This window comes from Saccopteryx bilineata, chromosome 2 (assembly GCF_036850765.1).
Source record: "Saccopteryx bilineata isolate mSacBil1 chromosome 2, mSacBil1_pri_phased_curated, whole genome shotgun sequence".
Taxonomy (NCBI): domain Eukaryota; kingdom Metazoa; phylum Chordata; class Mammalia; order Chiroptera; family Emballonuridae; genus Saccopteryx; species Saccopteryx bilineata.
In genome coordinates this window covers 360,223,157-360,237,372 of record NC_089491.1, presented here as the reverse complement: position 1 = coordinate 360,237,372, position 14,216 = coordinate 360,223,157, and the positions used below count along the sequence as shown (strand labels likewise).

Genomic DNA, 14,216 nt, shown 5'->3' with positions numbered 1-14,216 from the left:
GGAGGGAAGAGATGAGAAATCAGAACCCTAACAGAAGCTGTGTGGAGAGGACCCCAAACAAGAGCTGAGACCTCAGTCAGGGATGGAACCAGCCTTTAGGGAGGGAGCTGTATACCCAGCAATCACTCTCCTCTCTCCCCTGATCACCTGCCAGTGCCCCTCATTGGCAGAACCTGAAGCCCAAGGGCAAGAGCCCACAGGTGTGACATCCAGGTCAGCCTTTGGGCACAGTGTCAAAAGTAGGGGGTGGGAATTACAAGCAGACTTCCCTAGCACTTTCACCAGCTTGAAAGTGGCAGAGCCTGCATTCAAACTCAGGTTTGGAGGCAGGCATGTAGCCCTTCCATGACCATATTCCCATGGGTGGAAGCCAGAGTCCCAGAGGGGTTTACACTTAAGTCTGGGGCTCCCCACAGCCCTGAGTATTGGCATCCCTGTCAACTCCAAGCAGTGTGGTCTACACAGTTCTGAGCCCCAAATGGACCTTCTGGTTCTTTGAGATATGGGTGGGAGGTTTGAGGAAATCGCCAGCAGAGGGGAACTATGGGTCTACAATTAACTTAAAAGCTCTTATTAGCATCTTGGCCTAAGAGGCCCCAAATACCCACACAGAATTGGGCCTTCCTCATGCCACCTGGCTTCCAGCTTGGAGCGAGCTAAGGCTCTGCAATTCAGAGCATCAGCAAAGAGCACAGCCCCTTTGGGTGGCAGGGTTAGGCTGCACCCCTGTGGCAAGAGGCTCAGGCTGAGCTAATGCCACATCATCTCACAAACCCTGCTCCATTTGCAGATTTATTAAACCGAGAGCCAATTCTGACACAGTTTCTTTCAAGTGGTTCTACCTTGCAGGTGTGCGAAATTTATTTGAGATTAAAAAGAAATTACAGAGAGAGCACAATCTTCAAAGCCCACCTCTGAGACCAGAAAGAAATAAAAACAGTAGCCCGTACAAATGTGCAATTAAGTTTCCAAATATTTAGGAGCCATGAGCAATGCCAGCTCCACAGAGAGCAAGTCTTTAAGGCAATTTTCTTGAACTCTATTCAGCATTCACTCAAAATGCCTTTTAAAAATAACATATGATTTTCTTCCCTCTCCAACGGCTCCCTTGTTCTTCCTCTTCCAGGTAAGAGCAAGCCAGCTCTGGAGTGAGAAATGTAGTTGCTCATTTAGATAGCGGACGAGGGACCATACTTCCACAAAGGCAGATAAGAAAGCCAAGCAGCCTGACCAGGCGGTGGCGCAGCGGATAGAGCGTCGAACTGAGATGCAGAGGACCAGGTTGGAGACCCCGAGGTCACCAGCTTGAGCATGGGCTCATCTGGTTTGAGCAAAAGCTCACCAGCTTGGACCCAAGGTCGCTGGCCCGAGCAATGGCTTACTCAGTCTGCTGAAGGCCCGCGGTCAAGGCACATATGAGAAAGCAATCAATGAACAACTAAGGTGTCGCAACAAAAAACTGACAATTGATGCTTCTCATCTCTCTCCGTTCCTGTCTGTCTGTCTCTGTCTATTCCTCTCTCTCTGTCCCTGGAAAAAAAGAAAAAATAAGAAAGCCAAGCATTCCGGCCCACCGGTGGAGTCCTCCTGTAGTGTGGGAAGCGCCAGGGGTGGGGGACTGGCCCTGGGGTACTTCACCCATCCATAGAAGGACACAGTTCCAGAGATGGGACTTGGCTCTGAGGAGGTGTTGATCCACAGCCAAGGCTGGTTTTGACAAACGTCCTCTTTCCCAGATGGAGATTTGATTCCCTGTGAGTGGGGGAAGGCTCCTTCTGCTGTAAGGGCTGCTAAGAATTAAAAATTCCTCTTTCTCCCTGGGGTTCAGTGAGCTACAAGGAGGTACAAGATAGAGTCAACACTGCAGCGGGACAGACAGCAACAGTGTGACTTTGGGCAGGTGGCCTGGCCTCCCTGAGCTATGAAATGAGACACTTTACAGGGCTTTAGGGGGAAATATGTGGTTTATATATAAGAGCACCTGGTAAGTTATATTCCCTGGGAGGAAGGCAAAAACCACTGCAGCTAGGGCTCAAATCATCACCTTAGTCTGGAAAATGCCACCACCCAGTAACCAGAACACGGAGCCAGAGGTGCCACCATGCAGAGAAACAGCACAGTTTATAGCTGAAAGCTCAACTTTTGGATGGGATGCATCATTTAGTGTGCATATGCCCCTTGGCCAAAGCCCCTAGCTTCTCTGAACCTCAGTTTTCCCATCTGTGAAATGGGAACATTAATACCAGATCAAATGAGCCAATCTACATAAAGTGCTTAGCTAGCACCTGGCACAGAGTGAGTGCTTAATAAGCAGTTATTTTGTTATCATAATGCCCTCCCACATCAGACTCCATGGGCTAAAATGTATCAATAATAACATTTTGTTTCTTTGTATTTATTTCTGCAGTTACTTTCTATTTGTGGCAAGTGATACTGAATCTCCATTTACAGGAGTGTTACCAAGTTTCCTTTTAAAATACATTTATTTAAGCTTAAAGTGGGTCAATATATAGAAGAAAAAGTGAAAAAATAGTACAGTGGCTCACACATGGGTGAGACACTGGGAAGGTATGAGGCAGAGACCAAAGTTTGGGAAACACCCAGGTAATAACCTGTGTGCAAAGCCAGAATCCAGGCCCAAATGGTGCCCCACACCAGTGGGGGGATTGAGTCGGTTCGCATTTGGTTCCATAGAACTGATACCTTTTTTGTTGAGTTCAGCAAACTGGTTGTTTGTTTGATTTTGTGACAGAGAGAGAGAGACAGACAGGGAGAGAAAGACAGGAAGGGAGAGAGATGAGAAGCGTCAATTCTTCCTTGTGGCATCTTAGTTTTTTGATTGCTTCCAGCGAGCCAGTGACCTTAGACTCAAGCCAGCGACCATGAGGTCATGTCTATGATCCCACACTCAAACCGGTGGCCTCAGGGTTTCAAATCTGGGTCCTCTGTATCCCAGTCTGACACTCTATCCACTGCGCCACTGCCTGGTCAGGCACTAACCGATTGTTAAAATGGCACTTTTAATCAGGGTTCTCTCTAAGGTGGGCAGCTGGGCAGCTGTCCAATGTGGACATCACAAATATACATTCCTTACTCTTTTTTAAACGTTCATCTGCTGAACAGTGTATTCTAAGTACCCATAATAATGTTCATTGTGTCCATAGGTGAAAAAATTGCAAGTGAGGACACCAATTAAAAAGCAAAATGGAAATATCTTAAATAACAATTTTATTGTTTTTTGTCATGTATTAAATATCTTTTCATTAATATTTTTAAAATCTTATAACAATTTAGTTTTGTGTACCTCTTTTATGGTTCTTATTTAAGTATTAAAAGTGCATGAAATAATAAACTACCTTTTGGTATATCCTTTTTTATACTTAAAACAGTTATTAGGGCAGAGAACCGGTTGTTAAATTATTTGAATCCCACCACTGCCCACCCCCACCCCATGGTCATTCCAAAGTTGTTCAGAGGCCAGCGACCTTCGAGCCTGTCCTTCCCAACCTTCGGGGCTCTCCCTGGATCCACCATCTTGTCTCAGGCGTTACTCCCCAGCTCCACTGATGAGTTTTCCAAAATGAGGACGCTGAGAAGAGCTGGCCAGGCCCCTTGCTGCCTGCCTCGCTGGGGGCCCCCGGAGAGAACCACGGATCCTGAGGCCGGTCTGGCCGGAGACCGCTCCTCTCGGGGCCTGAGCCGGGGGAGGGGGAAACCGGCCCGGGAAGGAAAACTAAATCCTTCCACAGCTTCAGGGAAAGGCTTGGAGCAGCTAGGAAATAAACACCATCCTGGCTCTCGCTGCCGAGGTGTTACAACTCGGTCCCAGTTGCCTGGCAACCGTGCAGGTGTGTGATAGGGCGAGCGGCGTTCCCAGGGAGCCAACCAGGGCCCTCCGGGCAGGCCCAGGTGGGCGCTGGGGCGGGGAAGGGGGTGGGGAGGGGGGCGGGAGGCGACGGGTCTGCAGCCGCAGCCGCACCGCATCCTGATCCCGCACCCCGCTTCCCGCGTCCGCTAGTGCGTCCCGCCACCCTCCTGCTGCTCTTCCTGCCCCTCTCGGAGGGGGAGAAACCACCTTTGCCTCTGAGGGTCGAGGTTTGGGCGGTTTCCAGGCGCTGGCACTCGTGCTTCCACCTCCACTGCTGTCTTTAGCCGGTGTTGGGTCACTGGCTTCGGAATCGAAGTCCTAGAGCCCGACCCTGTTATAAGGCTCCCCCATCACTTCAGATTAACCCATTATTTAAGAGAAACTCAGGAATGGGGATGGGTGGCACCTTCTGTCTGGTATCCGGGCTCTCCTTTGGCACACAAATACCCTTTCTTCTGTCCCCAGAGATGGTGCTAGTGGAGCGGACAAGTATTCAGTGGAGGGATTCAGTGGACTCCTGCAATAGCCATCCAAGTGGAAGCATTCAGGTGGGTTCTGCAGCCAGGAATAGTGGCTGAGAGGGCTGGATTGGAATTAGGCCTGCATTTGAATTCCAGCCCCTGACTGGCTGACTGTAACTTTGAGCAAGTCAAGTAACCTCAGTTTTCACATCTGTAAAATGGGGGGGGGGGGGGGCAGAACCCACGATATAGGGCTGCTGTGGGAATTACATAATACACATAGAACATTTAGTGCCGTGCTTGGCAAATTTTTGGTCCTTAATCTCAGAAAAAGAAATAGTTCCATTAGGGCCTGCTATTTCCACCAGGCACAAGTCACAGAATCACAGAATTGCTGAGTAGATGCCCACCCAGAGCATATCATGTCCCAACCACCCCTCCTTCCAGAAACCTGTACAGATGGCTTCTTAGAGGTGGGATGCAGTGAAGGATGGTGGGTACCCTGCTACCCATGTGGTGGCCATACCCAGCCAGCAGAAGGTGTAGCCTACTGGCACCATTTACAACCATCCTAAAGAAACGAGTGAGGGAGCAGCTGGTGGGGACAATCAATGTTCACACTCTCCTGGCCAGGCCCTGCCTTTTCTCTCTCCTTCTAAGGTAGCATTTTACACGTGGTCCTCATCAGCCTGCACTAAGGACTTGCCTTCCCAGGTCAGTGGTTACTTACATGCAATTCAGCAAGGCAGGGCATTCCCCCCAAACACACACACACACACACACACACACACACACACACACACACACCCCTTCAGGAAAAAAATATGGAGAGGGAAGCAGGCCAGCCCATTCCAGCCTTTTGTTTGATGGGGCAGCCCTTCTCTTAGAACAGTACACCTCCTTCCTCCACATCCCCTTCTTCCATCTTCTACCTTCTCGACCTTCCACTTCCAAGGCAAGTAGTCAAGCAGGCAGGCCAAGTGTGAAAGTGATCCTGCCATTCCTGTCACTCCTGCTGGGACATATGTGAAGCAGGAAATCTCTGTGACTGAGGCAAACCCCATCCAGCCTCTGGGAGGCTCCTGGGAAGCCTTTATGAGCTTCAGAAGCTGAATTCGTCCCATACTCTCAGGCCTGGGGGTTCCTCCAAATCCCTGTATTCCAAATCCACTTGGCTCAAATGTGCTTTCTTAAAAAGATTAATTTTTCCCTGGTTGGCTCAATGGTAGAGCATGTGGATATCCCGGGTTCAATTCTCGGTCAGGGTACACAGAAGAAACACCCATCTGCTTCTCCACCCCTCTCCCTCTCACTCCTCTCTCTCTCTCTCTCCCCCCACCCCTCCACTCCTGCAGGCATGGCTCTATTGTTGGCCTCAGGCTCTGAGGCTAGCTCCAGGACCTCCACCTCAAGCCTAAGAGGAGCTTGGTTGCTGAGCAACAGAGCAACACCCCAGATGGGCAGAACATCACCCCTTAGTGGGTTTGCCAGGTGGATCCCGGTGGGGGTGGATGTGGGGGAGTCATCTGTCTCTGCCTCCCATCCTCTCACTGAATAAAAAATAGATAAATAAATAAAAGTAAAGATTAATTCCATGGAATCCCAGGCAGTCTTTGACATTAATGTTTACATGGGGTTTTTAAAGGCTTCTTCCAGTGAAAGCTAACATATTAATATGTAAACAGTTGTGCTTGACTCTGCTTTGGTGTTTGGGCTCCTCTCCCCACTTGCTTCTTTATAGTTTTTTATATTTTTCAAATTTTCCACACATGCCATGTTTTACTTTTATAGTAAAAAATAAAAATAAACAAAAACAAAAGATTAATGGGCCTGTTCAGCAATCTGTTTAAGTTCTTATCGGAAACGTAGCAGGGTTTCCCTAGGGGACAGGACTGGCCCCTGTCCCTGGTTCCAGGCTGCTTTTGGGAGCCACATTGGGAAAGAAGAGCAGGGAGGCACTGATGGGACAAAGTGTTTCTGATGAGCCCCCTATGACCCTGCTGGCGAACAGCTGTGGTCATAGTGGGCAGCAAGAGACCAGCAGCTTCCCAGAGCACCAGCCAGAAACTGCCTTTTATGAGGCCTAGAAACAAAGCTAACTCCATCCTGGTATTTCCCCCTTGCTCAGCTATCTCTCTCTAGTGACGTTGGGGAAATGGGTTTGAGGTGCTACAGATGTCCCTTCTTCATCCTGGCAGCTGCCTCATCTGCCCACCCTGAACCAGCCTGGCACAAGTCACTGTCCCTTTCATTTTGGCCTGCCTCCAGCCTGATGCTGTGACCGTGTCCTAGGCATTGCCCAGGAGCTCTGTGTCTCGGCCTTGACCAGCTCTGTGTCTCGGCTCCCAGAAAGCACTAGGGCCAGACAGAAAAGGAGACTCACCAGGAAGCTGGAGAGGACAGGGTGTAAACTTCAAGGTGCACAGGAATGGCTTTTTTTTTTTTTTTTTTTTTTTTTAGCAAGAGAGAGACAGACAGAGACAGACAGACAGACAGGAAGGGAACAAAATGAAAAGCATCAAGTCTTCACTGTGGCACCTTAGTTGTTCATTGACTGCTTTCTCATATGTGCCTTGACCAGGGGCTACAGCAGAGCCAGTGACCTCTAGCTCAAGCCAGTGACCTTGGGTTCAAGCCAACAAACTTGGGCTTCAAGCCAGTGACCTATGGACTCAAACCAGAGACCATGGGGTCATGTCCATGATCCCACGCAGAAGCCAGAGACCCTGCACTAAAGCCAGATGAGCCCACGTTTTGAACCTGGGTCCTCTGGGTCCCAGGGCAATGCTCTATCCACTGCCCACAGGGCAGGCACTGTGCTCAGCCCCGCATGTGTGAAATCCTAATTTTCCCCAACATTTCAGCAAGGCAGGTGTTATTATCCATTTTCTAGATGACAAACTTGAAACTTAAAGAGGTTCAGAGGTTCCCAAAATACCCACAAGTAGAAAGTGACAGAGCAAGACTCAAATGCAGGTATTCTGTGGTCAGCCTCTTGCTCATGGCAGCATCTTTCTTGCCATCACATGCCCAGTGCAGTGCCTGGCATGTGGCTTATGCCCAACAAATACTTGTTGAATGACTAAGGCAGGGATGGAGGTAGCTCACAGCTTCCCTGTCCCTGACCCTCCCTCTTTCGATGGACCTGCCCAAAGCCTGGGTCTGGACAAAGAAAGCATCCCGTTCTGCTCATCTCAACAGAAACTAAGGGAAGGGGCAGTGCCACAAACACCAGGTCCCCTCCTCAGATGCCCTGCAGGCAGCCCTTGCCTCTTCCTGCTCAGAGGTAGACTGCCAGGGCTCACCGGGTATGATGCCTTCTGGGTACCCCTGAAAACGGAACGAAGAGAGGGGCTGAGCAACTTCCTGGGCTGGGGAAATGAGGAAGGCAGTGGCTCGGCAGGCAGCACAGTGAAAGCAGAGGAAGGGCAACAGCAGACAGGTCATGGTTTACAGGGAAACTGGGTGTCCCTTTGCTGGGAGTTCCTTGAGGGCTGGCTGCTTTCTCACAGTTCTAGATCAAGTACCCAGCAGGGCAGCAACCAGAGAACTGGGCAAACATCTTGGAAGGGGGCGGGGTGGGCAACAGACCCTGGGAGGCCGTTCAGTGAGTGAGCTATGCTGATACCTCACCTTCTTCCAAGGACTTGTCCAGTAAGGACACCAGTAGAGGCAGATTTACAGGGATGCTAATGAAGCATCCACAGCACTGCACCTAATTCTGTATTCATGTCTTGTTATGCTTTTTCACAGAAGGGGGCCCCCAGATTGAATAAACTTTAGGCTCCACAAAATCTGAATCCAGCTCAGAATGCCAAAACCTAGAAACTCCCTCCAGCCTTCTCCCAGCTGGCACATGTATACTGGTTTTCTGAGGAAGAAAAGTGGAAACCAGGCTAGAATGAGGATTGGCAGGGCCCTGAGGCCAAGGAAACCCCCAACACAGCCAGATCTTGCTCACAATGAAGGCTGCATATATATCAAATGCAGGCAGGAGGGCTGGTCTGTATCCATCCCTCCCCATTCCCCCATTAAGTCACACTATCACAGAATCCAAAAAGTCTTAATTTTTTTTTAATGAGAAGGTCCTTTTGAGAATCTGTGGAAGCCCTGGGTGCACTAAATTGCTCCCATATACAGAACAGCACATCATTTCAGGGAGTTATGGAGGCCTGAGGCCCATGGGCTGGCCCTGTAGGACGCAGAAAGGCCAAGGTTGAGGTCCCTGCTATGGAGACAGCATGATATAACAAAGTAAAATGCTGACAGTCAGGAGAATGAGTTCCATCCTGTTGGGCAAACAAGTGTGCCAGGCTTGCTCACTTGTACTTTGTCTGCTTGATGCATGAGCATGGCCCCTGTAGTCTATGTAAGGCTGCAGGTGCTTGCCCTCAGGGCAGCAGAGTGTAGATTGTGGATTGCCTGCCGCCATTGGGAGGGGCCTTTTTTTTTTTTTTTTTTTTGCTATTGTTTGTGGGAGAAGGGGTTTTTCCCCACAGCCTGTTTGCTCATCAGTGCTGAGAGAGAGAAGCAATTTGCCCTGCCTGCTTGCTCGTCTACCATTGTGAGACTCTAATAAATGGGATGGCCCACCATCCTCTGGCTCCACAGTTCCTTTACCATCTGCCCAAATCCAATGGGAACCTGCATGGCCACAACCACCAGCCTTACATCTATTACAACCAGCAGGATTCGGATCAGACTGGTACGGAGCTGCCAACACCCTTGAAGGGTTGGGTAGAGGAATGGTGTTGCTATCCAGTGGTTCCCCATGGCTCTCCTTTTGGGGACCGTGGGCTGGGTGTTTTTATAACCCTGCAAGAGGAAACCAAGAGCTCTGTGCGAGAAGCTGCCTGAGGTCGAGGGCTACAGGATAAGCTGCAGACCAAGTGGCAACAATGGCTTGAACTAGAGCAAGCAGTGGAAAAGGAGGCCAACTGGGTTTGAGAGCTGCAGTGTGAGATTGCAGGCTGAGCACCAATGGTACCTGGAACTGAAACGGTCCCTGGGGAGGAGCTAGAGGTTCACAAGTTGCAATTTGCTTTGGAAGCTGGCAGTGACAGCAGTTGGAGAAACAATGGAGGGTTCAAGAGCTCGAGTCTCAGCTTCAGGCTGAGAGCTGGTAGCCACAGGAGCCGAAACAGTCGTGGAAGCAGTATCCATGCTGGCAAAGTGTCTCCGAGTAGGCGAGAGCAGGCATTTTCAGCTGCTCATCTTCTGAGGATGAGTAGGTCCAGGCTGAAGCTGCTGTCTGCAGACTCAGAGCCTGGCCAGTGGTTGCCCAGAAGGTAAAGACCCAGCAGCTAAGAGTCCCTTAGAGGCAGCCACAGCCCCCTCTGTAGGTAGTGAAGCACTCTGTGGTCCAGCCCTACTCCCAGGCAGAGCTGATGGAGTTAGGGGTGCAATTTAGGCAGAAACCTACCAAGCCCTGGCAGCCTGGTTGCTGCAGTTGTGGGACATAGGAGGTGGATGGCATCATGCTCTCCGGAACAGAGATGGAGAAATTGGCCAACATTACCACACACTCCTCCTTAGGGAAGCATCTTCAGAGCTGCTATGGCAACCCAGGAAACCATAACCTATTAGAATGGGTGATGGGTGTCATTCATATGATCTGGCAGAATGCTGGAGACTTGCCAGGAGCAATTAGTAGGTGGCAATGCTATAGTGAGCTAGTAAAGGTCCTTCGGGAACTAGGTATGAAGAATGCTGTCCTCAACCCGAGGGAGGTGCCGTGTGCCAGGTGAGGAAATGTTTATGGCAGGGATGAGGGACCTTATTCCCTGTAGTGCCCCATCAGCCCTTTTTGGGTCACTAGTGGCTCTCTTGGGCCCCTATGTGGGGCAGCCCATCAGTGCAGTTATGCAGATGGTAGAAGATTTGGGGGAGCTGGAGAAAGCACTGGACCATAAGGCTGTGCGGGCTGCTGCCTATGCTGTCCCCACAACTAACAAGGGAAATGGGCCTGTAAAAGTTACCTGAACACAGATGTGGGCAGATTTGATTGCGGCTGGGCAGATAGGGAGAAATTGGATGGCAGGTCTAATAAAGTTCTTTTGGAGCTTTGGTAGCGGCTTGAGCTGGAACAGAGGTTCCAGCCACTGAGACGAAAGGCCCAGCAGCTACCAATAAAATGGTTGGTGTGCAGGCGGCTCAGTTGCAGGATTACTTGTTGGAGACAGTTGTGGGAGAGGAGGATCCTCCCCCAAGACCCATTGTTCCTGTTTGAATAGTGCTTGAATGTGTTTGACCCCGCCAGGCCTGTAAGCTGGCTGAGGGGTTTGGATGGGGCTTGTGGCAATGGACAGAGCGCTTATGAACGGGTGCTGAGGTCCATTAATAACGAGCTATATGCCTAGTTGCCTGTAATAGACCTTTACCTTGGTGATTTGCACTGACAGCTGGGCTGTCCATCATGGACTGTCTACCATGGACTGATCATTGAGTGGTGCAATGGACTCTTGGACTGCGACCAGAGCGGGGCACCAGCTCCCTTGTTGGATGGACATGCCGCTTTTGGACAGTATGAGAGACCCTGATGGGGGTGCCCAGCTCCGGTAGAAGCCCTCCTGCACCGGGAGGCTGCTCTCATCCAGTTGCAGAGGTGCACCAGACACTTTATGGTTTCCATGGACACAGCCCTGGACTATACAGGCCCTCCCACCTACCGTGGGGTAGGGGGCTGGAGGTGGGCCTCCAGTTAGTGCCTTGGGCATAGTGCTCAGGGGGACATTGTGTAGGGCACCTGTAATTATTGTAATCGTATAACTTGTGCTGTTGCTGTAGTCTGTTTATGTAATGTTCCTCACTCCTCGCACAGGGACCACTGCGGAAGAGACCTGTTGTGTAGATTGTGAAGCGAGCAACCCCAAAAGGGTGGAATGTTGGGCAAACAAGTGTTAGGCTTGCTCACTTGTACTTTGCATGACTGATGCATGAGCACGGGGCAGCACACAAGTGTGTGTAGTCTATGTAAGGCTGCAGGTACTTGCCTTCAGGGCGGCAGACTATAGATTGCAGATTGCCTGCCACCATTGGGAGGGGTCATTTTTTGCTATTGTTTGCAGGAGAAAGGGTCGTCCCCACCCCCACCTGTTTGCTTGTGAGTGCTGAGAGAGAGAGAAGGTTTACCCTGCCTGCTTGCTTGTCCCCGTTGTGAGACTCTAATAAACGGAATGACCCATCATCCTTCGGCTCTACAGTTCCCTTACCGTCCGCCCGAATCCAATGGGAACCTGCGTGGCCACAACCACCAGCCTTACACATCCCAGTTTCTAAGACTCTTTACTTCCCCAGACCTCCACTGGGATTTGCATTAGATGTTCTCTAAATTCCTTCCAACTCTACAATCCTGATGATTTCTGTGGCTTCCGTCTTCTGCAGGTCTGACTGAGCACTGGCCCCAGACCTTCTGAGGAAAAACAGCTATGATATGCAACAAGCATTTTTCATACTTTGCTCATTTAATTCTCTCACTTACCCAATGGAGCAAATATACTTTGGTCCTTTTTACAGATCAAGAAATCTCTCTGTTAGGATGACGGGTAAAGGAACACCCCAAAGTTATGGTAAGTGGTAGGGCTCAGATTCGATCCTGGGTCTGCTGGACTGCACAAGCCTATGCCTTTATCATGGTTTGTGCCAACACCCTTGGTCCCCTCCTTCTTTCCACATCTACCGTCAGCTCTGCCTTGAAATATGAGACTTTCCCTTCAACACTTGCACCTCTTGGCCTCAAGCCACCTGCTTCCCACTCTCTGTCCCCAGGGCCTGCTAGCCACCTGGCAGATGGGAAAGAGGACCCCATTCCCATCCAGCTGGATCAAATCCTACTGGTTTGACCCCTCCTGGGGCCACTGCTTTGTTGAGGGACAATTAATGGCTGTGCTTGATTACTGGACGCTTAGGCATGAAGCTGCATCAACCAGGTTTGCATTCTCATCTTAAAAGCCCAGATTAATTGCCCTAGGCTGGTTCTGTCACACACAGGGATATATTTTCTTCTTGGAATTTACAAGTAGTTCCACCTGAGAAATAAACAACCAGAGATAAAAATTACATTGTCACAGTACAGGTGTGATAGATGTAGGAAGCCAGCCGTCGTGGTCACTGAGGAGGTGCTCTGCCGACAGAATCCACCAAATGAGACCTGGAGGAGCCCCAGGTAAACTGAATGAGATGCTGATGGGATCTCAGCCGGATGGGAAGTGTGGACTCTCTGTAATTTACATTCCATCACTCTAAATCATAGGGCTACGATGCTGGCTCCCGGAGCCAGGGTGAGAGTTTGATTGGCAGGAGACTTCCTCAGACCACCCTGCCTCTCAGCAGCAGGCCTCAGGAACCGAGCCTGCCAGGACCATAGGACAGTCCCCGGCTGAGGAGCAGGCAGGAAGACACCATAACCTTGGCAGCTCTGTCTCCACCAAGACGTTGACTACCTACCTGTCTTACCTCTACTACTAGCTGAAGGGAGCTAAGCCTACCTGTGAAGAAAGCCACCTGGCATAGGGCCACAGGAAGACCAGGCTGGATCTGGGGTCAGGATAATAAATAATAATAATAACTAACATTTATTCAGTACTAACTATGGGCTTAGCACTCTGTGAAGGACTCAATGCGTATTATCTCGTATTGTCAAGCTGATGACAACCCTATGGAGTAGGTACTATTATTTTTTTTAGTATTCATTTTAGAGAGGAGAGGGGGGTAGAGAGAGAGAGAGAGAGAGAGAGAGAGAGAGAGAGAGGAGAGATAGAGAGAGAGAAGGGGGGAGGAGCTGGAAGCATCAACTCCCATATGTGCCTTGACCAGGCAAACCCAGGGTTTCGAACCGGCGACCGCAACATTTCCAGGTCGACACTTTACCCACTGCGCCACCACAGGTCAGGCATAGGTACTATTATTATGCCTACTTTACAGATGACAAGCTGAGGTTCAGAGAGGTTAAGTGATTTTCCCAAAGTCCCTGGAATGGATTGAACGGTAGCCCCCGAAAAGGCCTGTCCAAGTCCAAAACCTGGTATCTGTGAATGTGACCTTATTTAGAAAAAGGGTCTCTGCAGGTATAATTAAGAATCTTGAAATGACATCATCCTGAATTATGCAGATGGGCCCTAAATTTAATGCTACATGTTCTTAAAGAAAAGAGAAGGCAGAGAAGGAGGAGCCTTGTGAAGACAGAGGCAGAGACGGGAGTGAGGCAGCCACACGGAATGCCAACCACCACCAGAAGTTGGGAGCAGCAAGGAACAGACTGTCCCCGGGCACCTGCAGAGGGAGCACAGCCCTGCCAACACCTTGCTTTCAGATTTCTGGCCTCATGAACTGTGAGAACAAATTTCTGCTGTTTTAGCCAATAGGTGTGTGGCAATTTGTTACAGCATCCCTAGGACATGAATACAGCCCCACAGGTAACAAATGGCAGAGCCAGGATTCAAATCTGGTGGGCTCACCCCAGACTCGGGCTGTGCCCACCAGGTAATGCTGCCAGGCCCTGAGGATTGGATGCCAGGCCTGGTTTGCACTGCAATTGAGCTGTGTGACCTGGAGAAAGTTGCTAAGCCTCAGCCTACTCATCTGCAAAATGGAGGGGTTGGGCAGAACAAGTGGGGTGCTCGGGGCTGCCCCGGGAAGAGCAGGACAAAGGGAGTTCTAAGTAACACAGTAGGTGTGGAAAGGGAAAAAGCTTAGCAAACCACCTGCAGACTACACTTTGTGTGATTTCTGGCCACTCACCGTATCTTCCCAATTGTCTGGACACAGTACACTGGTTTTCCTTTGGGAGAACTGGTCCTCCCCAACTCTGCACCCAGGCTCTTCGCTGGAGCCTAACCCAGCCCCCACCTTCAGGTGGGCCTGCACCCAACTGGCACTACCCCCAGGTC

At 50.3% G+C, this 14,216-nt stretch overlaps 1 protein-coding gene and 1 long non-coding RNA gene across 2 annotated transcripts in view; one reads left to right on the top strand and one right to left on the bottom strand.

Moving 5' to 3' along the window:
• The window catches only part of RTN4RL1 (reticulon 4 receptor like 1), a 78,792-nt gene that overhangs the window by 32,323 nt on the left and 32,253 nt on the right, over positions 1-14,216 (bottom strand). The window lies entirely within an intron of this gene.
• On the top strand, positions 3,503-5,841 carry LOC136323512 (uncharacterized). Its single transcript, XR_010728979.1, has 3 exons — positions 3,503-3,848; positions 4,334-4,416; positions 5,685-5,841. It is a non-coding gene; the product is annotated as an uncharacterized lncRNA (long non-coding RNA).